Raw genomic sequence first — 22,159 nt, 5'->3', positions numbered from 1 at the left:
TCATCTTCAAGAATTCTGAAGAAAAAATACCTAATCTAAGCAACAAGATGAACCGTCAGTTGTCCATACTCGAACAATCCCCGGCAACGGCGCCAAAAACTTGGTAGCGCGAAATTGTGATCACTACAACTCAAATAATCCAAAAACTTGGTGCTCAACACCATGGCATAAACACAACTTCGCACAACTAACCAGCAAGTGTACTGGGTCGTCCAAGTAATAAACCTTATGCGAGTAAGGGTCGATCCCACAGAGATTGTTGGTATGAAGCAAGCTATGGTCACCTTGTAAATCTTAGTCAGGCAAACTCAAATGGATATGGGTGATATACGAATAAAACATAAAGATAAAGATAGAGATACTTATGTAATTCATTGGTGGGAATTTCAGATAAGCGTATGAAGATGCTTGGTCCCTTCCGTCTCTCTACTTTCCTACTGTCTTCATCCAATCCTTCTTACTCCTTTCCATGGCAAGCTTATGCAAGGGTTTCACCGTTGTCAGTGGCTACCTCCCATCCTCTCAGTGGAAATGTTCAACGCACCCTGTCACGGCACGGCTATCCATCTGTCGGTTCTCAATCAGGCCAGAATAGAATCCAGTGATTCTTTTGCGTTTGTCACTAACGCCCCGCCTTCAGGAGTTTGAAGCACGTCACAGTCATTCAATCATTGAATCCTACTCAGAATACCACAGACAAGGTTAGACCTTTCGGATTCTCTTGAATGCCACCATCAGTTCTAGCCTATACCACGAAGACTCTGATCTCACGGAATGGCTGGCTCGGTTGTCAGGCGAGCGCTCGGTTGTCAGGCGATCAACCATGCATCGTGTATCAGGAATCCAAGAGATATTCACCCAATCTAAGGTAGAACGGAGGTGGTTGTCAGTCACACGTTCATAGGTGAGAATGATGATGAGTGTCACGGATCATCACATTCATCAAGTTGAAGAACAAGTGATATCTTAGAACAAGAACAAGCGGAATTGAATAGAAGAACAATGGTAATTGCATTAATACTCGAGGTATAGCAGAGCTCCACAGCTTAATCTATGGTGTGTAGAAACTCCACCGTTGAAAATACATAAGAACAAGGTCTAGGCATGGCCGAATGGCCAGCCTCCCAAAGAGGGTTCAATCATAAAAACATGATTAAAAGCTCTCCAATACAATAGTAAAAGGTCCTACTTATAGAGAACTAGTAGCCTAGGGTTTACAGAGATGAGTAAATGACATAAAAATCCTCTTCCGGGCCCACTTGGTGTGTGCTTGGGCTGAGCATTGAAGCATTTTCGTGTAGAGACTTCTCTTGGAGTTAAACGCCAGCTTTTATGCCTGTTTGGGCGTTTAACTCCCATTTTGGTGCCAGTTCCGGCGTTTAACGCTGGGAATTCTGAGGGTGACTTTGAACGCCGGTTTGGGCCATCAAATCTTGGGCAAAGTATGGACTATCAAATATTGCTGGAAAGCCCAGGATGTCTACTTTCCAACGCCGTGGAGAGCGCGCAAATTGGGCTTCTGTAGCTCCAGAAAATCCACTTTGAGTGCAGGGAGGTCAGAATCCAACAGCATCTGCAGTCCTTTTTAGTCTCTGAATCAGATTTTTGCTCAGGTCCCTAAATTTCAGCCAGAAAATACCTGAAATCACAGAAAAACACACAAACTCATAGTAAAGTCCAGAAAAGTGAATTTTAACTAAAAACTAATAATAATATACTAAAAACTAACTAGATCATACCAAAAACATACTAAAAACAATGCCAAAAAGCGTATAAATTATCCGCTCATCAACCTACAATCTACTAACATGCATTTCTAACTAATTAAGTAAAATGCAATTAAATTAACTAACTATACTAACTAAATAGAATAGAAAGAACGTAGAGGAGCGAACAAGGGAAACCTGGGAGGGGTTTAGAAAGCAGAAGCGGAGATGGAAACTGAAAGGGGGGAGGGAGTGGAGCAATGCTGGCCCAGAGGCGGCTGGTCCACACCTGCATCGAAATGGATACAGGGGCGCACAAGGGTGGTTCCAGCTCGGGTACAGAGCAGGTAAAGCTAAGTGAGAAGGAAGAAGAAGAAAAGAAGGGATAGGGAAGAGAGGGGTTGGTCGGCAGCGGCTCGGGCTCGCCGGACAGAGGCTCGGCCGGTGGTGGTTGATGGAGGTAGTAAGGCTTTGTGAATTTGAGGGAGAAGGTGAAGAAGAAACATTGAAAGGGGTGGGGCGGGTTTACGCGATTGAGGGGGTTTCTCCGCGTTAGGGCTACTGTAGTTTAAATCGACGCGTACACGTCATTGACGCGTGCGCGTGGGTGGGGAGGAATGAAAGTGACGCGTAAGCGTGCTGCACGTGTATGCGTCGGGCGAAATTATGCTAAACACACAATTCCAGAGCCATTTTAGCTTAACTTTCTGTAACTTTGCATAAAATGTGAAATTGCCATAGACGCGTATGCGTCACACCCTTTTTTTTAACTAAACAGCTACCAAAATAAATGTAAATAATATTAAACCAGTAAAACCAAAACTTAAACTAACTAATTCTAACTAAAAATATAAATTCAATTTAATACCAACATAAATAGAAGATAAAATTGGAAGATTTTACCATGGTGGGGTGTCTCCTACCTAGCACTTTTAGTTAAAGTCCTTAAGTTGGACATTTGGCGAGCTCCATGTCATGGTGGCTTGTGCTTGAACTCGTCTTGAAATTTCCACCAACGCTTGGACTTCCAATAGGCTCTATCAATTACAAGTAAATTCTCCAAGCCTTGATGAAGTTCTTCACAAGCTTTGAGCTCCCAAAGTTGATCCTCTTGTATGTCCGGATCCCGAATCTTGTTCTTACACCCGTCTTTGAGTGGATCTTCATTATTCCAACCGGGTGGCAAGCAGTTAGAATTCTCAATGAAGTACTGGTGCACGAAATTGCAATCGCACTCTTGCAATTCCGCACAACTAACCAGCAAGTGCACTGGGTCGTCCAAGTAATACCTTACGTGAGTAAGGGTCGATCCCACGGAGATTGTCGGCTTGAAGCAAGCTATGGTTATCTTGTAAATCTTAGTCATGATATCAATAATTCTCAGGTTTAATTGTGAAGAGTAAAAGAACATGAAATAAATATTTGTTTTGCAGTAATGGAGAACAGGTTGAGGTTTTGGAGATGCTCTATCTTCTGAATCTCTGCTTTCCTACTGTCTTCTTCTTCATGCACGCAAGGCTCCTTCCATGGCAAGCTGTATGTAGGGTTTCACTGTTGTCAATGGCTACCTCCCATCCTCTCAGTCAAAATGTTCAACGCGCTCTGTCGCAGCACGACTAATCATCTGTCGGTTCTCAATCAGGTTGGAATAGAATCCAGTGATTCTTTTGCGTCTGTCACTAACGCCCAGCCCTCAGGAGTTTGAAACTCGTCACAGTCATTCAATCCTTGAATCCTACTCAGAATACCACAGACAAGGTTTAGACCTTCCGGATTCTCTTGAATGCCGCCATCAATTCTAGCTTATACCATGAAGATTCTGATTAAGGAATCCAAGAGATATTCACTCAATCTAAAGTAGAACGGAGGTGGTTGTCAGGCACACGTTCATAGGTGAGAATGATGATGAGTGTCACGGCTCATCACATTCATCAAGTTGAGGAACAAGTGATATCTTAGAATAGAAGCAAGCGTGATTGAATGAAAAACAGTAGTAATTGCATTAATCCATCAAGACACAGCAGAGCTCCTCACCCCCAACCATGGGATTTAGAGACTCATGCCGTAGAAGATACAGTAAGAAACATGTAATGTGTCATGAGGTAAAGATACAGTGTCAAAATATCCTATTTATAGTGAACTAGTAACCTAGGATATACAGAAATGAGTAAATGACGTAAAAATCCACTTCCAGGGTCCACTTGGTGTGTGCTTGGGCTGAGCATTGAAGCTTTCATGTGTAGAGACTTTTTCTGGAGTTAAACGCCAGCTTTTGTGCCAGTTTGGGCGTTTAACTCCAATTTTTGTGCCAGTTCCGGCGTTAAACGACGGGAATTCTAAAGCTGATTTGTAACGCCGGTTTGGGCCATCAAATCTTAGGCAAAGTATGAACTATTATACATTGCTGGAAAGCCCAGGATGTCTACTTTCCAACGCAATTAAGAGAGCGCTAATTGGGCTTCTATAGCTCCAGAAAATCTACTTTGAGTGCAGGGAGGTCAGAATCCAACAGCATCTGCAGTCCTTTTTCAGCCTCTGAATCAGATTTTTGCTCAGGTCCCTCAATTTCAGCCAAAAATTACCTGAAATCACAGAAAAACACACAAACTCATAGTAAAGCCCAAAAAAGTGAATTTTAAATAAAAACTAATAAAAACATACTAAAAACTAACTAAAATGTACTAAAAACATACTAAAAACAGTGCCAAAAAGCGTATAAATTATCCGCTCATCACAACACCAAACTTAAATTGTTGCTTGTCCCCAAGCAACTGAAAATCAAATAGGATAAAAAGAAGAGAATATACTATAGACTCCAAAATATCAATGAAACTTAGCTCCAATTAGATGAGCGGGACTAGTAGCTTTTTGCCTCTGAATAGTTTTGGCATCTCACTTTATCCTTTGAAGTTTAGAATGATTGGCATCTATAGGAACTCAGAATTCAGATAGTGTTATTGATTCTCCTAGTTAAGTATGATGATTCTTGAACACAGTTACTTTATGAGTCTTGGCTGTGGCCCAAAGCACTCTGTCTTCCAGTATTACCACCGGATACATACATGCCACAGACACATAACTGGGTAAACCTTTTCAGATTGTGACTCAGCTTTGCTAGAGTCCCCAATTAGAGGTGTCCAGGGTTCTTAAGCACACTCTTTTTGCCTTGGATCACTTTTTATATCTCTCTCTTTTTTCTTTTTTTTCATTTTTTTTAATTCACTGCTTTTTTTCTTGCTTCAAGAATCAATTTGATGATTTTTCAGATCCTCAATAACATTTCTCCTTTTCCATCATTCTTTCAAGAGCCAACAAGTTTAAAATTCTTTAATCAACAAATTCAAAAGACATATGCACTGTTCAAGCATTCATTCAGAAAATAAAAAGTATTGTCACCACATCAAGCTAATTCAACTAGTTTCAGAGATGAATTCGAAATCATGCACTTCTTGTTCTTTTGTGATTAAAGCATTTTTCATTTAAGAGAGGTGATGGATTCATAGGACATTCATAGCTTTAAGGCATAGACATTAAATTTTATTAATCATGAATTAAAAACAAGACTCAAAGATAGACATAAGATAAGACTAATAGTAATAGAAAACAAAAATTTAAATGACTCTAAAATAGACTCCTAATGATAGAGGTTATCACAGAGTTAGGACTCAACAACCTTGATCTTGAGAAGTGGATGCTCCCTCAACTTGTGGGGTATTTGACCCTTCAAGGGAGAGCTTCTGACGTTTCAGCTCCTGTAGATCACGCCCCCTGCTTCTCTTGTTCCTTCAACAATTTGCAGAGCATGCAGTTTTGATTCTGCTGTTCTTCCTTAATTTGTTCCATAGCTTCTTGCAGCTTGGCAACAAATGCTTCTAGGCGGGTCCAGTAGTCAATTTCAGGGAGTTCAGGGAGGAACTCCTGCGCCCTCCTTTTGATAGGATTATCTTGCATTTGTCCTTCCATTGACTTCTTGGTGATTGGATGTTCAATTGGGATGAATTCATCTACTCCCATCCTCACCCCAGCATCTTTACATAGCAAGGAGATTAAGCTTGGGTAAGCCAGTTTGGCTTCAGTGGAATTCTTGTTTCCAATTGTGTAAATCTCACAAGCAATCAGATGATGAACCTCCACTTCTTTTCCCAGTATAATGCAATGAATCATCACTGCTCTCTTGATAGTGACCTCAGAACGGTTGCTAGTGGACAATATAGAATGCCCAATGAAGTCTAGCCAACCTCTTGCAATTGGTTTGAGATCTCCCCTCTTGAGTTGGTTTGGGATACCTTTTGAATTGGTTGTCCACTTAGTTCCAGGGAGGCATATGTCCTCTAGAACTTGATCCAACCCCTTATCTGCTCTCACCATTCTCCTATTAAAGGATTCAGGATCATCTTGCAGTTGAGGCAATTTGAAGACCTCTCTTATTTTATCCAGATGGAAGTAAATAATTCTCCCTCTGACCATGGTTCTGTAGGTATGAAAAGCAGTTCCAGTCATTTTCTGCTTATCTGTCAGCCACAGATTTGAGTAGAATTCCTGAACCATATTTCTTCCAATCTTTGTCTCAGGGTTGGTTAGAACTTCCCATCCTCTGTTTTGAATTTGCTCTTGGATCTCCGGATATTCATCTTCTTTCAGATCGAATTTAACTTCCGGGATCAATGACCTTAGACCCATTATTTTGTGGTAATGGTATGCATGTTCTTTGGTTAAGAACCTCTCTTGACTCCAAAGATCCTTTGGAGCATTCTCTTTCTTGCCTCTAGAATTGGTTTGTTTTCCTTTGGGAGCCATGATCTTGATGAGCCTTAGCTTAGTGATCACGGAAAAACACACCAAACTTAGAGGGTTGCTTGTCCTCAAGCAAAAGAAAAGAAAGAGGAGAGAGAGGAGGAGAGCAAATTCAAATGGTGGGGAAAGGGGGATGGCCGAATGTATATTTATAAGGGAGGGGGGAGAGATTTCGAAAATTTTGAAGGAGATTTGAGAAGATATGGAAAGAATTTGAGAGATATTTGAGTTTTTTGAAGAAGATTTGGAAAGGATTTGAAAGAGATTTGAAAAATGATTTTAAATTTTAAGAATTGAAGGTGAATGATGAAAGTTTGAAATGTGTTTATTCAGAAGATTATGGATCAAAACAAGAAAGTTTGAAAAAAATTTGAAGTGGAAAGCAAAATCTCTGTCCCCCACCTATCTGGCGTTAAACGCCCAGAATGGATACCATTCTGGGCGTTTAACGCCCAAATGTTGGCCATTATGGGCATTTAACGCCCAGCCAGGTTCCCTGGCTGGCGTTAAACGCCAGAAACTCCTTTATCACTGGGCGTTTTGCTAAAAGCCCAGGATGCTGCACACCTGGCGTTAAACGCCCAGAATGGTGCCCATTCTGGCGTTTAACGCCCAAAATGGTACCTTTACTGGCGTTAAACACCCAGAATGGTATCCATTCTGGCGTTTAACGCCTAGAGTACCCCTTACTGGCATTTTTTTGCCAGCAAGCTCCTTTTCTCTGCTTTTTGCACTGAATCCTTCTGTAACTCTGTGAATTCCTTCAATTTTGATGATTGCCCTTTGAGAATATGTATCAAACTTTTATTAAATAGAACAGATAACCTGCTAATGACTGGGTTGCCTCCCAGCAAGCGCTTCTTTATTGTCTTTAGCTGGACCTTTTACTGAGATTCATTCAAGCCTCAGTTTTGAGCATTCTTGCTCAAAATTGCTTTCAAGATAATGTTTGATCCTCTGACCATTAACAATGAACTTTTTTTCAGAATCAATATCCTGAAGCTCAACATATCCATATGGTGAGACCCCTGTAATCACATACGGACCCCTCCACCGGGATTTAAGTTTTCCTGGGAATAGTCTGAGCCTAGAGTTGAAGAGTAGAACTTTTTATCCTGGCTCAAAAACTCTGGATGACAACTTCTTGTCATGCCACTTCTTTGCCTTTTCCATATAAATTTTTGCATTTTCAAAGGCATTGAGTCTGAACTCCTCTAGCTCATTTAGCTGGAGCAATCTTTTTTCACCAGCTAACTTAGCATCCATGTTTAGGAATCTGGTTGCCTAGTAGGCTTTATGTTCCAGTTCCACGGGCAGATGACAAGCCTTCCCATACACAAGTTGGTATGGAGAGGTTCCTATAGGAGTCTTGAAGGCTGTTCTGTATGCCCACAGAGCATCATCCAAGCTCCTTGCCCAATCCTTTCTACGGGCAATAACAGTCCGTTCCAGGATTCTTTTTAGCTCTCTATTAGAGACTTTAGCTTGCCCATTTGTCTGTGGGTGATATGGAGTTGCCACTTTGTGGGTAATTCCATATCGGACCATAGCAGAGTACAACTGTTTATTGCAGAAATGAGTTCCCCTATCACTGATTAGTACTCTGGGAACACCAAACCTGCTGAAGATATGTTTCTGTAGGAATTTCAGTACGGTCTTGGTATCATTATTGGGTGTGGGAATTGCTTCTACCCATTTAGACACATAGTCTACTGCCACTAGAATATAAGTGTTTGAGTATGATGGTGGGAAGGGACCCATGAAGTCAATTCCCCATACATCAAACAATTCAATCTCTAGGATCCCTTGTTGAGGCATGGCATAACCATGAGGCAAGTTACCAGCTCTTTGGCAACTTTCACAGTTACGCACAAACTCCCGGGCATCCCTATAGATAGTAGGCCAGTAAAATCCGCATTGGAGGGCCTTAGTGGCTGTTCGCTCACCTCCAAAATGTCCCCCATACTGTGATCCATGGTAATGCCACAGGATCCTTTGTGCTTCCTTTCTAGGTACACATCTGCGGATTATTCCATCTGCACATCTCTTAAAGAGATATGGCTCATCCCATAGGTAGTACTTGGCATCTGAAATTAATTTTTTTCTTTGCACCCTGCTGTACTCCTGTGGTATGAACCTCACAGCTTTATAATTTGCAATATCTGCAAACCATGGTTCTTCCTGGATGGCAAAGAGTTGCTCATCTGGAAAGGTTTTAGAGATCTCAGTAGAAGGGAGGGACGCCCCAGCTACTGGTTCAATTCGGGACAGATGATCAGCTACCTGGTTCTCTGTCCCTTTTCTGTTTCTTATTTCTATATCAAACTCTTGCAGAAGCAATACCCACCTTATGAGCCTGGGTTTTGAATCCTGCTTTGTGAGTAAGTATTTAAGAGCAGCATGGTCAGTGTACACAATCACTTTTGACCCCACTAAGTAGGATCTAAACTTGTCAATGGCATAAACCACTGCAAGTAACTCTTTTTCTGTGGTTGTGTAATTCTTCTGTGCATCATTTAGAACACGGCTAGCATAATAAATGACGTGCAGAAGCTTGTTATGCCTCTGTCCCAACACTGCACCAATGGCATGGTCACTGGCATCACACATTAGTTCAAATGGTAATGTCCAGTCTGGTGCAGAGATGACTGGTGCTGTGACCAGCTTGGCTTTCAGGGTCTCAAATGCCTGTAGACACTGTGTGTCAAACACAAATGGTGTGTCAGCAGCTAGCAGGTTACTCAGAGGTTTTGCAATTTTTGAAAAATCCTTTATAAACCTTCTGTAGAATCCTGTATGTCCCAGAAAGCTTCTGATTGCCTTAACATTGGCAGGTGGTGGTAATTTTTCAATTACCTCTACCTTTGCTTGATCCACCTCTATTCCTTTGCTTGAAATTTTATGCCCAAGGACAATCCCCTCAGTCACCATGAAGTGACATTTTTCCCAGTTTAAAACTAGGTTGGTCTCTTGGCATCTTTTCAGAACAAGTGCTAGATGGTTAAGGCAGGAGTTGAATGAGTCTCCAAATACTGAAAAGTCATCCATGAAGACTTCCAGAAATTTCTCTACTATATCTGAGAAGATAGAGAGCATGCACCTCTGAAAGGTTGCAGGTGCATTGCACAGACCAAAAGGCATCCTTCTGTAGGCAAATACTCCAGAAGGACATGTAAATGCTGTTTTCTCTTGGTCCTGAGGATCTACTGCAATTTGGTTGTAACCTGAATAGCCATCCAAAAAGCAATAATATTCATGACCTGCTAGTCTCTCTAGCATCTGGTCTATGAATGGTAAAGGAAAATGATCCTTTCTGGTGGCTGTATTAAGCCTTCTATAGTCAATACACATACGCCATCCTGTAACTGTTCTTGTGGGAACCAGTTCATTTTTTTCATTATGAACCACTGTCATGCCTCCCTTCTTAGGGATAACTTGGACAGGGCTCACCCATGGGCTATCAGAAATAGGATAAATAATCCCAGCCTCTAGTAACTTAGTGACCTCTTTCTGCACCACCTCCTTCATGGCTGGATTTAGCCGCCTCTGTGGTTGAACCACTGGCTTGGCATTATCTTCCAATAGGATCTTGTGCATGCATCTTGCTGGGCTAATGCCTTTAAGATCACTTATGGACCACCCAAGAGCTGTCTTATGTGTCCTTAGCACTTGAATTAGTGCTTCCTCTTCCTGTGAGTTTAAAGCAGAGCTTACAATCACTGGAAAAGTGTCACCTTCTCCCAGAAATGCGTACTTCAGGGATGGTGGTAGTGGCTTGAGCTCGGGTTTAGGAGGCTTATCCTCTTCCTGAGAAATTTTCAGAGGTTCTTTTATTTCCTCTGGTTCCTCCAGGTCAGGCTGAACATCTTTAAAGATATCCTCTAGCTCTGATTCGAGACTCTCAGTCATATTGATCTCTTCCACTAAAGAGTCAATAATATCAGCGCTCATGCAGTCATTTGATGTGTCTGGATGCTGCATAGCTTTGACAGCATTCAACTTGAACTCATCCTCATTGACTCTCAGGGTCACTTCCCCTTTTTGTACATCAATGAGAGTTCGTCCAGTTGCTAGGAAGAGTCTTCCTAGGATGAGAGTTGCACTCTTGTGCTCCTCCATTTCCAACACTACAAAGTCAGTTGGGAAGGCGAATGGCCCAACCTTGACAATCATGTCCTCAATTATGCCTGATGGGTGTTTAATAGATCCATCAGCAAGTTGAAGGCATATCCGGGTTGGTTTGACTTCTTCTGTCAGCCCAAGTTTTCTGATAGTGGATGCGGGTATTAGATTGATACTTGCTCCAAGGTCACATAGGGCTGTCTTGGTACAAGCACCTTCTAATGTGTATGGTATCATAAAGCTTCCTGGATCTTGAAGCTTCTCTGGTAAGCTCTTCAGAATGACTGTACTGCATTCTTCAGTGAGAAACACTTTTTCAGTTTCTCTCCAATCCTTCTTATGACTTAAGATCTCTTTCATGAACTTAGCATAAGAAGGTATTTGCTCAAGTGCTTCTGCAAACGGAATTTTTATTTCAAGAGTCTTGAGATAGTCTGCAAAGCGGGCAAATTGCTTATCCTGTTTCGCTTGGCAGAGTTTCTAAGGATAAGGCATCTTGGCTTTATACTCTTCAACCTTAGTTGCTACAGGTTTATTTCCTACAGAAGTGGTTGGAGAAGCCTTCTTAGAGGGGTTACTATCAGCACTCTCAGGTGTCTGATTCCTCATTGGCGTTTGAACGCCAGGATTGGGTGAGGAATGGGCGTTTAACGCCAACTTTTCCCCCTTTGCTGGCATTTGAACGCCAGAACTGGGCAGGGAATGGGCGTTTAACGCCAACTTTTCCCCCCTTTCTGGCGTGTGAACGCCAGAAGTATTCCTCTCTGGGCTCTTACTGTCCTCAGAGGGATTTTGGACAGTGATTTGGTTATCCTCTGTCAGTTGTTCCTTTCTTAGCTTTCTGCTGCTTTGAGTTGATACATTCAATGTTTTCCCACTCTTTAATTTAACAGCTTGGCATTCTTCTGTTATCTGTTTAGATAGTTGCTGTCTTGTCTGATTTAATTGTGCTTCCATATTCTTGTTAGCAATTTTAGTTTCTTGGAGCATCTCTTTAAATTCTGCTAACTATTTTGTCATCATGAGTAATTTCTGATTAAGCTCAACCATCTGTTCTTGAGGGTTAGGATCAGCAGTTATTGCCATAGCTTCTTCTTTTATAGAGGACTCACTGCTTGAGTATAAATGTTGATTTCTAGCAACTGTATCTATGGGCTATTGAGCCTCTTCAATCGTCTTCTGCATGTGTATAGATCCACCAGCTGAGTAGTCTAAAGACATCTGAGCTTTTTCTGTGAGCCCATAATAAAAGATGTCTAACTGTACCCACTCTGAAAACATTTCAGAGGGGCATTTTCTTAGCATACCTCTGTACCTCTCCCAGGCATTATAAAGGGATTCATTGTCCTCTTGTTTAAATCCTTGGATGTCCAGCCTTAGCTGTGTCATCCTTTTTGGAGGGTAAAATTGATTCAGGAAGTTGTCTGATAACTGTCTCCATGTTTTTATGCTTGCTGTGGGTTGGTTATTTAACCACCTCTTAGCTTGATCTTTTACAACAAATGGAAACAGTAATAATCTGTAGACATCATGATCTACCTCTTTATCACGTACTGTGTCAGCAATTTCTAAGAACTGTGCCAGAAACTCAGTAGGTTCTTCCCGTGAAAGACCGAAATACTGGCAGTTTTGCTGCACCATGATAATGAGTTGAGGGTTTAGCTCAAATCTGCTTGCTTTAATGGGAGGTATACAGATGCTACGCCCATATGCAACTGTGATGGGGTTAGCATATGACCCCAGAGTCCTTCTGGACTGCTCAATTCCACTTAGGTCCATGATGGAGAAAGGGAGATGATGTGGATATTATTATATATTTTTTTCGTTTTTAATTAAAATTGACTGAAAATAATAAAATAAATGGAAAAGAAAATAAAGTAAAATTTCGAAAACTAAAAGAAAATAAAGTCAAAGCAAATTGAAAACTAAATCAATTAATTAATTAAAAAGATTTTGGAATTAGCAATTAAAAAGATATGATTGAAAATTATTTTGAAAAAGATTTGATTTTTGAAATGAGGAAAGAGAAAAACAACAAAATGACACCAAACTTAAAATTTTTAGAAAATCGAACACAAATTTTCGAAAATTTAAAGGAAAACACAAAGAAGACACCAAACTTAGAATTTTTTAAAGATCAAGAAGGGACTAAGAACATGCAAATTCGAAAAATTAAAAGAAAACAAAAACATGCAATTGACACCAAACTTAAAATATGAAACTAAACTCAAATAAAAGACTCTAAACCAACAAAAATAAAACAGTCCTAATCTAAGCAACAAGATACACCGTCAGTTGTCCAAACTCGAACAATCCCCGGCAACGGCGCCAAAAACTTGGTGCACGAAATTGCAATCACACTCTTGCAATTCCGCACAACTAACCAGCAAGTGCACTGGGTCGTCCAAGTAATACCTTACGTGAGTAAGGGTCGATCCCACGGAGATTGTCGGCTTGATGCAAGCTATGGTTATCTTGTAACTCTTAGTCAGGATATCAATAATTCTCAGGTTTAATTGTGAAGAGTAAAAGAACATGAAATAAATACTTGTTTTGCAGTAATGGAGAATAGGTTGAGGTTTTGGAGATGCTCTATCTTTTGAATCTCTGCTTTCCTACTGTCTTCTTCTTCATGCACGCAAGGCTCCTTCCATGGCAAGCTGTATGTAGGGTTTCACCGTTGTCAATGGCTACCTCCCATCCTCTCAGTGAAAATGTTCAACGCGCTCTATCACAGCACGGCTAATCATCTGTCGGTTCTCAATCAGGTTGGAATAGAATCCAGTGATTCTTTTGCGTCTGTCACTATCGCCCAGCCCTCAGGAGTTTGAAGCTTGTCACAGTCATTCAATCTTTGAATCCTACTCAGAATACCACAGACAAGGTTTAGACCTTCCGGATTCTCTTGAATGCTGCCATCAATTCTAGCTTATACCACGAAGATTCTGATTAGGAATCCAAGAGATATTCACTCAATCAAAAGTAGAACAGAGGTGGTTGTCAGGCACACGTTCATAGGTGAGAATGATGATGAGTGTCACGGCTCATCACATTCATCAAGTTGAGGAACAAGTGATATCTTAGAATAGAAGCAAGCGTGATTGAATGAAAAATAGTAGTAATTGCATTAATCCATCAAGACACAGCAGAGCTCTTCACCCCCAACCATGGGGTTTAGAGACTCATCAAGTACCAAACTCGTCTCTTAGACCCATCTAATTGATCACCAATCCGACCCTTGCATCTAGCTCTCAAAATCCCAACCTTGATGAGCCTTGATTTACAACTCCAACCACTAAACATCCTTCTCTTACGCTTCATTCCACAAAGCTTCCTAAATTGGCCATCCGTTTCAAGAATACCATACTCGAGTGGGGCAGTAAATCAAATAGAGATACGTTTTACCCACTCAAATAAAGGAGTAGATGCAACCTAGGTAGAGAAGTCTCTAATGATCTTGACAAAGTATATTCAACTCCCGTCCTTCCATTCTGAACGACTTCCACCTTTTGAAACGATTCTTCACCTTCAAGCTCTTCCTCACTAGATTCATCCAACTTTTCTCTGTTGCTCACATTATAAATATGAGGTGGAGAAAAGTCTACCTCAATGTTTCTTTCACTTTCAGCGGGAGAAGTGGTGCACAAAATTGTGATCACACTTTTCATAACTCCACACAACTAACCAGCAAGTGCACTGGGTCGTCCAAGTAATACCTTACGTGAGTAAGGGTCGATCCCACGGAGATTGACGGCTTGAAGCAAGCTATGGTCATCTTGTAAATCTCAGTCAGTCGAATTCAAATGGTTATGAGGATTTGATAATTAAAAGATAAATAAAGCGGAAAATAACATAGAGATACCTATGTAATTCATTGGTGGGAATTTCAGATAAGCATTTGGAGATGCTTTGTTGCCTCTGAACCTCTGCTTTCCTATTGCCTTCATCCAATCATGCGTCCTCCCTTCCATGGCAAGCTGTATGATCCTCTCAGTGAAAATAGTCCGGCTACGGTCTCTGTACGGCTAATCAACTGTCGGATTTCTCGTCTCAGATGAAAAATACCAGGCACAGCTACCGCAGGGCTAGTTATCTGTCGGTTCTCACTTGTGTCGAAATAAGATCCATTGATCCTTTTGCACACTGTCACTGTGCCCAACATTCGTGAGTTTAAAGCTCTTCACAGTCATCCCTTCCCAGATCTTACTCGAAATACCACAGATAAGGTTTAGACTTTCTGGATCTCAGGAATGTTGTCTATTGATTCTAGCCTATACCACGAAGATCCTAATCACGGGGTCGGATGCTCTGTTGTCAGGAGAGATGATGTGAATTCGTGGATCAGAGACCCAAGAGAGTATACTCTGGCTGGCGTCCAATGACTACGTTGAACATCATGTAGACCACTTTGTGGTTGTAAGGAACGCAGATCTTGGCTAAGCGAGTACTGAAGATAGTGGGTGATTGTCACGGGTCACCTCTTCAGTCTGACTTAACTGAATTAAGTACAAGAGTATATCTTGGAGAAGAAGTAGGTGTGAATTGAAGGAAAAACAATAGTACTTGCATTAGTTCATGAGGAACAGTAGAGCTCCTCACCTTAATCTATGAGGTGTAGAAACTCCACCGTTGAAAATACATAAGAGAAAAAGGTTTAGGCATGGCCGAATGGCCAGCCTCCAAAGAATTCGAAAATAGGGGAAGAAGATCTGATCAAAGGATCGAAAAGTGGTCCAAAGATAAAATACAATAGTCAAAAAGTGCTATTTATACTAAACTAGTAACCTAGGTTTACAGAAAATGAGTAGATAGTGCAGAAATCCACTTCTGGGGCCCACTTGGTGTGTGTTTGGACTGAGCTTTGAAGCTTTTACGTGCATAGGCCATCCTTGGAGTTAAACGCCAGCTTTGGTGCCAATTTGGGCGTTTAACTCCAGTTCTGGTGCCAGTTCTGGCGTTTTACGCCAGAAAAGGGTCTCTGGGTGGCGTTTGAACGGCTGTTTGGGCCATCAAATCTCGGGCAAAGTATGGACTATTATACCTTTCTGGAAAGCCCAAGATATCTACTTTCCAACTCAATTGAGATCGCGCCAATTGAGATTTTGTAGCTCTAGAAAATCCACTTTGAGTGAAGGGAGGTCAGAATCCAACAACATCTGCAGTCCTTTCTCAGTCTCTGAATCATATTTTTGCTCAGGTCCCTTAATTTCAGCCAGAAGATACCTGAAATCACACAAACTCATAGTAAAGTCCAGAAATGTGATTTTTGCCTAAAAACTAATAAAAATATACTAAAAAGTGACTAAAGCATACTAAAAACTACATGAAAATACCACTTTATCCTTTGCTTCTGAACAGTTTTGGCATCTCATTTTATCCTTTGAAATTCAGAATGATTGGCATCTATAGGAACTCAGAATTAAGATAGTGTTATTGATTCTCCTAGTTCAGTATGTTGATTCTTGAACACAGCTACTTATGAGTCTTGGCCGTGACCTTAAGCATCTTGTTTTCCAGTATTACCACCGGATACATAAATGCCACAGACACATAACTGGGTGAACCTTTTCAGATTGTGACTCAGCTTTGCTAGAGTTCCCAGTTAGAGGTGTCCAGAGTTCTTAAGCATGCTCTTTTGCTTTGGATCACGACTTTAACAACTCAGTCCCAAGCTTTTCACTTGGACCTTCATGACACAAGCACATGGTTAGGGACAGCTTGATTTAGCCGCTTAGGCCAAGATTTTATTCCTTTGGGCCCTCCTATCCACTGATGCTCAAAGCCTTGGATCCTCTTTACCCTTGCCTTTTGGTTTAAAGGGCTATTGGCTTTTTGCTCTTGCCTTTTGGTTTAAAGAACTATTGCCTTTGTGTTTTTCACTGCTTTTTCTTACTTCAAGAATCAATTTTATGATTTTTTAGATTATCAATAACATTTTTCTTTTTTCATTATTCTTTCAAGAGCCAACAATTTTAACATTCATAAACTTCACCATAAAAAATATGCACTATTCAAGCATTCATTCAGAAAATAAAAAGTATTGCCACCACATCAAAATAATTAAACTAATTTCACGATAGAATTCAAAATTCATGTACTTCTTGTTCTTTTGTAATTAGAAACATTTTTCATTTAAGAAAGTTGAAGGATTCATGGGACATTCATAGCTTTAAGAAATAGACACTAGACACTAATGATCTTGTAATAAAGACACAAACATAGACAAAACATAAAGCATAAAAACCGAAAAACTGAAAAATAAGAACAAGGAAATTGAAGAACGGGTCCACCTTAGTGACAGCGGCTAGTTCTTCCTCTTGAAGATCCTATGGAGTGCTTAAGCTCCTCAATATCTCTTCCTTGCCTTTGTTGCTCCTCCCTCATGGCTCTTTGGTCCTCTTTAATTTCATGGAGGATAATGGAGTGCTCTTGATGCTCCATCCTTAGTTGCTCCATGTTGGAACTCAAATCCCCTAAAGAGGTGTTGAGTTGTTCCCAATAGTTGTGTGGAGAAAAATGCATCCCTTGAGGTATCTCAAGGATTTCTTGATGAGGGACTTCCTCATGCTCTTGTGGAGGTCCATGAGTGGGCTCTCTTGTTAGCTCCATCCTCTTTTTAGTGATGGGCTTGTCCTCTTCAATGAGGATGTCTTCCTCTATGATAATTCTGACTAAATTGCATAGGTGACAGATGAGATGAGGAAAGGCTAACCTTGCCAAATTGGAGGGCTTGTCAGCCACCTTGGATAGTTCTAGAGGTATGATCTCATGAACTTCTACTTCCTCTCCAATGATGATGCTATGGATCATGATAGCCCGATCTACAGTTACTTTGGATCGGTTGCTAGTAGGAATGATAAAGTGTTGGATGAACTCTATCATTGGGCTCTTTCTACACAGAAGTCCATGATTACTTGGTCTAACATTTGATCAAAGTTGACCCTTCTTGTGAAAGGATGAAGATCTCCTTGCATCATTGGCAAGTTGAATGCCAACCTCACATTTTCTGGACTGAAATCTAAGTATTTCTTCCGAACCATTGTGAGCCAATTCTTTGGGTTCAGGTTCATACTTTGATCATGGTTCTTAATGATCCATGCATTAGCATAGAACTCTTGAACCATTAAGATATCGACTTCTTGGATGGGATTGGTGAGAGCTTCCCAACCTCTTCCCCAAATTTCTTGTCGGATCTCTAGATATTAGCTCTTTTTGAGTTTGAAGGGGACCTCAGGGATCACCTTTTTCTTGGCCATAACTTCATAAAATGGTCTTGATGGACCTTTGAGATGAATCTCTCCATCTCCCATGACTCGGAGGTGGAAGCAATTTCCTTCCCTTTCCTCTTTCTAGAGGTTTCTCTTGCCTTAGGTGCCATTAACGGTTATGGAAAAAATAAAAAGCAACGCTTTTTCTACACCAAACTTAAAAGGTTTGCTCGTCCTGAAGCAAAAGAAGAAAGAAAGGAGTAGAAGAAGAAGAAATAGAGGAGATGGAGGTGGAGTAGTGGTTCGGCCAAAGGGGTTTTGGAGTGTTTGTGATGTGTGAAAATGAAGGAGTAATGAGGGGTATATATAAGGTAAGGGGGAGAGGGAATCCGTGTGATAGGGGTTAGGTTTGGGAGGGAAATGGTTTGAATTTGAGTGGGTGGGGGTAGGTGAGTTGTATGATGGGAAATAGTGGATGTATGTGATTGGTGATGAGGTTTTGGGGAAGAGGGTAGGATTTGATAGGTGAATGGTGTTTGGGAAAAGGGTGTTATAGAAAAGGTGTGAAAAGGAGTGAGAATGAGTTGGGGTAGGTAGGGATCCTGTGGGGTCCACAGATCCTGAGGTGTCAAGGATTTTTCATCCCTGTACCTTTCTGGCGTTTAAATGCCCTATGTGTGGCTTTTCTGGCATTGAACGCCAGGCTGTTGCCCATTTTTGGTGTTAAATGCTAGTCTGGCTGCCAGTTCTGGCGTTTAACGCCCAGAATGCTGTCAGACTGGGCGTTAAACGCCCATTCTGCTACCCTTACTGGCGTTTAATGCCAACCAGACACCAGACACCCTTTTCTGGCGTTAAACACCAGTCTGTGTGCCATTTTTGGTGTTTAACATCCAGAATACTGCCAGACTGGGCGTTAAACGCCCATTTTGCTATCCTTATTGGCGTTTAAATGCCAGTAAGTCCGTCCTCTAGGGTGTGTTGTTTTTGATGCTGTTTTTGATTCTGCTGTAATTCTGCAGCTGTTTTTGTGACTTCACATGATCATCAACCTAAGGAAGACATAGACTAACGCTAGAAAATAAAAATGAGAAAGTAATTAATATAGATAAATAAGATTGGGTTGCCTCCCAATAAGCGCTTCTTTAATGTCAATAGCTTGACAGGAAGCTCTTACAGAGCTTCACAGATGCTCAGAGCATGATTGTGGCCTCCCAACACCAAACTTAGAGTTTGAGTGTGGGGGTTCTGCTCGACTCTGTATTGAGAGAAGCTTTTCATGCTTCATCTCCATGGTTACAGAGGAAGATCCTTGAGCCTTAAACACAAGGTAGTCCTCATTCAATTGAAAGACTAACTCTCCTCTATCCACATCAATCACTTGTTGTGGCTAGGATGGGTCTTCCAAGGATGATGGATTCATCCTCATCCTTCCCATTGTCTTGGATTATGAAGTCAGCAGGGATGTAAAGGCCTTCAACCTTCACTAAGACATCCTCTACAAGTCTATAAGCCTGTTTCATTGATTTGTTTGCCATCTCTAGTGAGATTCTTGTAGGTTATACCTCAAAGATCCCTAGTTTCTCCATTACAAAGAGTGGCATGAAGTTGATACCTGACCCCAGGTCACACAGAGCCTTCTCAAAGGTCATAGTGCCTATGGTGCAAGGTATTAAGAACTTTTCGGGATCCGGTTTCTTCTGAGGTAATGTCTGTTGAATCCAGGTATTCAGTTCATTGATGATCAATGGAGGTTCATCCTCTCAAGTCTCATTACCAAATAACTTGGCATTCAGCTTCATAATTGCTCCTAGATACTGAGCAACTTGCTCTTCAACAGTGTCTTCGTCCTTTTTAGAGGAAGAATACTCATCAGAGCTCATGAATGACAATAGTAAGTTTAGTGGAATCTCTATGGTCTCTGTATGAGCCTCAGATGCTTTTGATTCCTCAATATGGAACTCCTTATTGGTCAGTGGACGTCCCTTGAGGTCTTCCTCACTGGGAATCACTACCTTTTCACTCTTTCCATGTTCGGCCATTTTGGTTATAGTTATGGCCTTGCACTCTCTTTTAGGATTCTCTTCTGTATTGCTTGGGAGAGTACTAGGAGGAGTTTTAGTAACTCTTTTACTCAGCTGACCCACTTGTGCCTCCAAATTTCTGATGGAGGATCTTGTTTCGGTCATGAAACTGAGAGTGGCCTTAGATAGATCAGAGACTATGTTTGCTAAGCCAGAGGGGCTCTGCTCAGAATTTTCTGTCTGTTGTTGAGAAGATGATGGAAAAGGATTGCTATTGCAAAACCTATTTCTCCACCATTATTGTTGTTGAAGCCTTGTTGAGGCTTCTGTTGATCTTTCCATGAGAAATTTGGATGATTCCTCCATGAAAGATTATAGGTGTTTCCATAGGATTCTCCTATGTAATTCACCTCTTCCATTGCAGGATTCTCAAGGTCATAAGCTTCTCCTTCAGATGAGGCTTCTTTAGTACTGCCGGATGCAGCTTGCAATCCAGTCAGATTCTGAGAAATTATATTGACTTGCTGAGTCAATATTTTGTTCTGAGCCAATATGGCATTCAGAGTATCAATCTCAAGAACTCCTTTCTTCTGAGTCATCCCATTATTCACAAGATTTCTTTCAGAAGTGTACATGAACTGGTTATTTGCAACCATCTCAATGAGCTCCTGGGCTTTTGCAGGTGTTTTTAGATGAAGAGATCCACCAGCAGAATGGTCCAATGACATCTTGGATAATTCAGATAGACCATCATAGAATATACATATGATGCTCCATTCTGGAAGCTTGTCAGAAGGACACCTTTTGGTTAATTGCTTGTATCTTTCCCAAGCTTCATAGAGGGATTCACCTTCTTTCTATTTGAAGGTTTAGACTTCCACTCTAAGCTTTCTCATCTTTTGAGGTGGAAAGAATTTGGTCAAGAAAGTATTGACCAGCTTGTACCAAGAGTGCAGGCTTTATCTAGGTTGTGAGTCCAACCATATCCTAGCTCTGTCTCTTACAGCAAAGGGGAAAAGCATAAGTCTGTAGACCTCGGGATCAATCCCATTGGTCTTGACAGTATCACAAATCTGCAAGAATTCAGCTAAGAACTGATGAGGATCTTCCGATGGAAGTCCATGAAACTTGCAATTCTGCTACATTAGAGAAACTAATTGAGGCTTAAGCTCAAAGTTTTTTGCTCTAATAGCAGGAATTGAGACGCTTCTTCCATAGAAGTTGGAAGTTGGTATAGTATAGTCACCAAGCATCTTCCTTGCATCTCTAGCATTGTTGTTGGGTTCGACTGCCATGTCTGCTTCTTTTTCAAAAATTCTCTGTAAGGTCCTCTCCGGGGTGTTGTGCTTTAGCTTCTCTTAGCTTCTTCTTCAGAGTCCTTTCAGGTTCAGGATCAGCTTCAACAAGAATGTTTTTATCCCTGTTTCTGCTCATATGAAAAAGAAGAGAACAAAGGGAGTAGTGGAATCCTCTATGTCACAGTATAGAGATTCCTTGATGTGTTAGAGGAAAAGAAGAATAGAGGAATGAGGTAGGAAGAAAATGAGAAGAATTCGAACACAGAGGGAGAGAGAGGGTTCGAATTATGAGTAGAAGAGAAGTGTTAGCAAGTAAATAGAAAGAGATGAGAGAGAGAGAGAGAGTTTTCAAAAATTAAAACTAAAAAGATTTTAAAAGAAAGATTTTAAAACTAAAAAGATTTTTAATTAACTAATTGTTTTAGTTTTAATTAAAAAGATTTTTGAAAAAGTTGTTAGTGATTTTTGAAAATTGGAAGTGGAAAAGTGGTTAGGTGGTTTTGAAAAGGATAAGAAATAATAATTAGTTGAAAAAGATTTGAAAATAATTTTGAAAAGATAAGAAGTTAGAAAAAGATTTTGAAATCAAAATTTTAAAAAGATATGATTGAAAAAGATTTGATTGAAAAAGATTTGATTTTAAAAAGATATGATTGAAAATATATGATTGAAAAAGATTGATTTTTAAAATTGATGACTTGACTAACAAGAAATTAAAAGATATGATTCTAAAATTCAAAGATTGAACCTTTCTTAACAAGAAAGTAACAAACTTGCAATTTTTTGAATCAAAACATTAATTGTTAGCAAGGATTTTTGAAAATGTGGAAATATAAGATTTTAAAATTATTATTTAAAACATGAAAATTTGAAAAAAAAATTTGAATTTGAAACGAAATTACCTCCCCTGTGTCATCCTGGTGTTAAACGCCCAGGATGCTATCCATTCTGGCTTTTAACGCCCAGAATGCTACCTCTTTGGGCGTTTAACGCCAGAATTCTTCCTT

At 40.6% G+C, this 22,159-nt stretch overlaps 1 non-coding gene across 1 annotated transcript; it reads left to right on the top strand.

Annotated features, from left to right (window-relative positions):
- Nucleotides 1–20,636: 20,636 nt before the first annotated feature.
- On the top strand, nucleotides 20,637–20,744 carry LOC112715017 (small nucleolar RNA R71). The gene has a single exon (XR_003159441.1). It is a non-coding gene; the product is annotated as a small nucleolar RNA R71 (small nucleolar RNA).
- The last annotated feature ends 1,415 nt before the right edge of the window (nucleotides 20,745–22,159 follow it).

This window comes from Arachis hypogaea, chromosome 1, assembly GCF_003086295.3.
Source record: "Arachis hypogaea cultivar Tifrunner chromosome 1, arahy.Tifrunner.gnm2.J5K5, whole genome shotgun sequence".
NCBI classification, from domain to species: Eukaryota; Viridiplantae; Streptophyta; class Magnoliopsida; order Fabales; family Fabaceae; genus Arachis; species Arachis hypogaea.
This window is presented reverse-complemented; position numbering and strand designations above follow the sequence as displayed.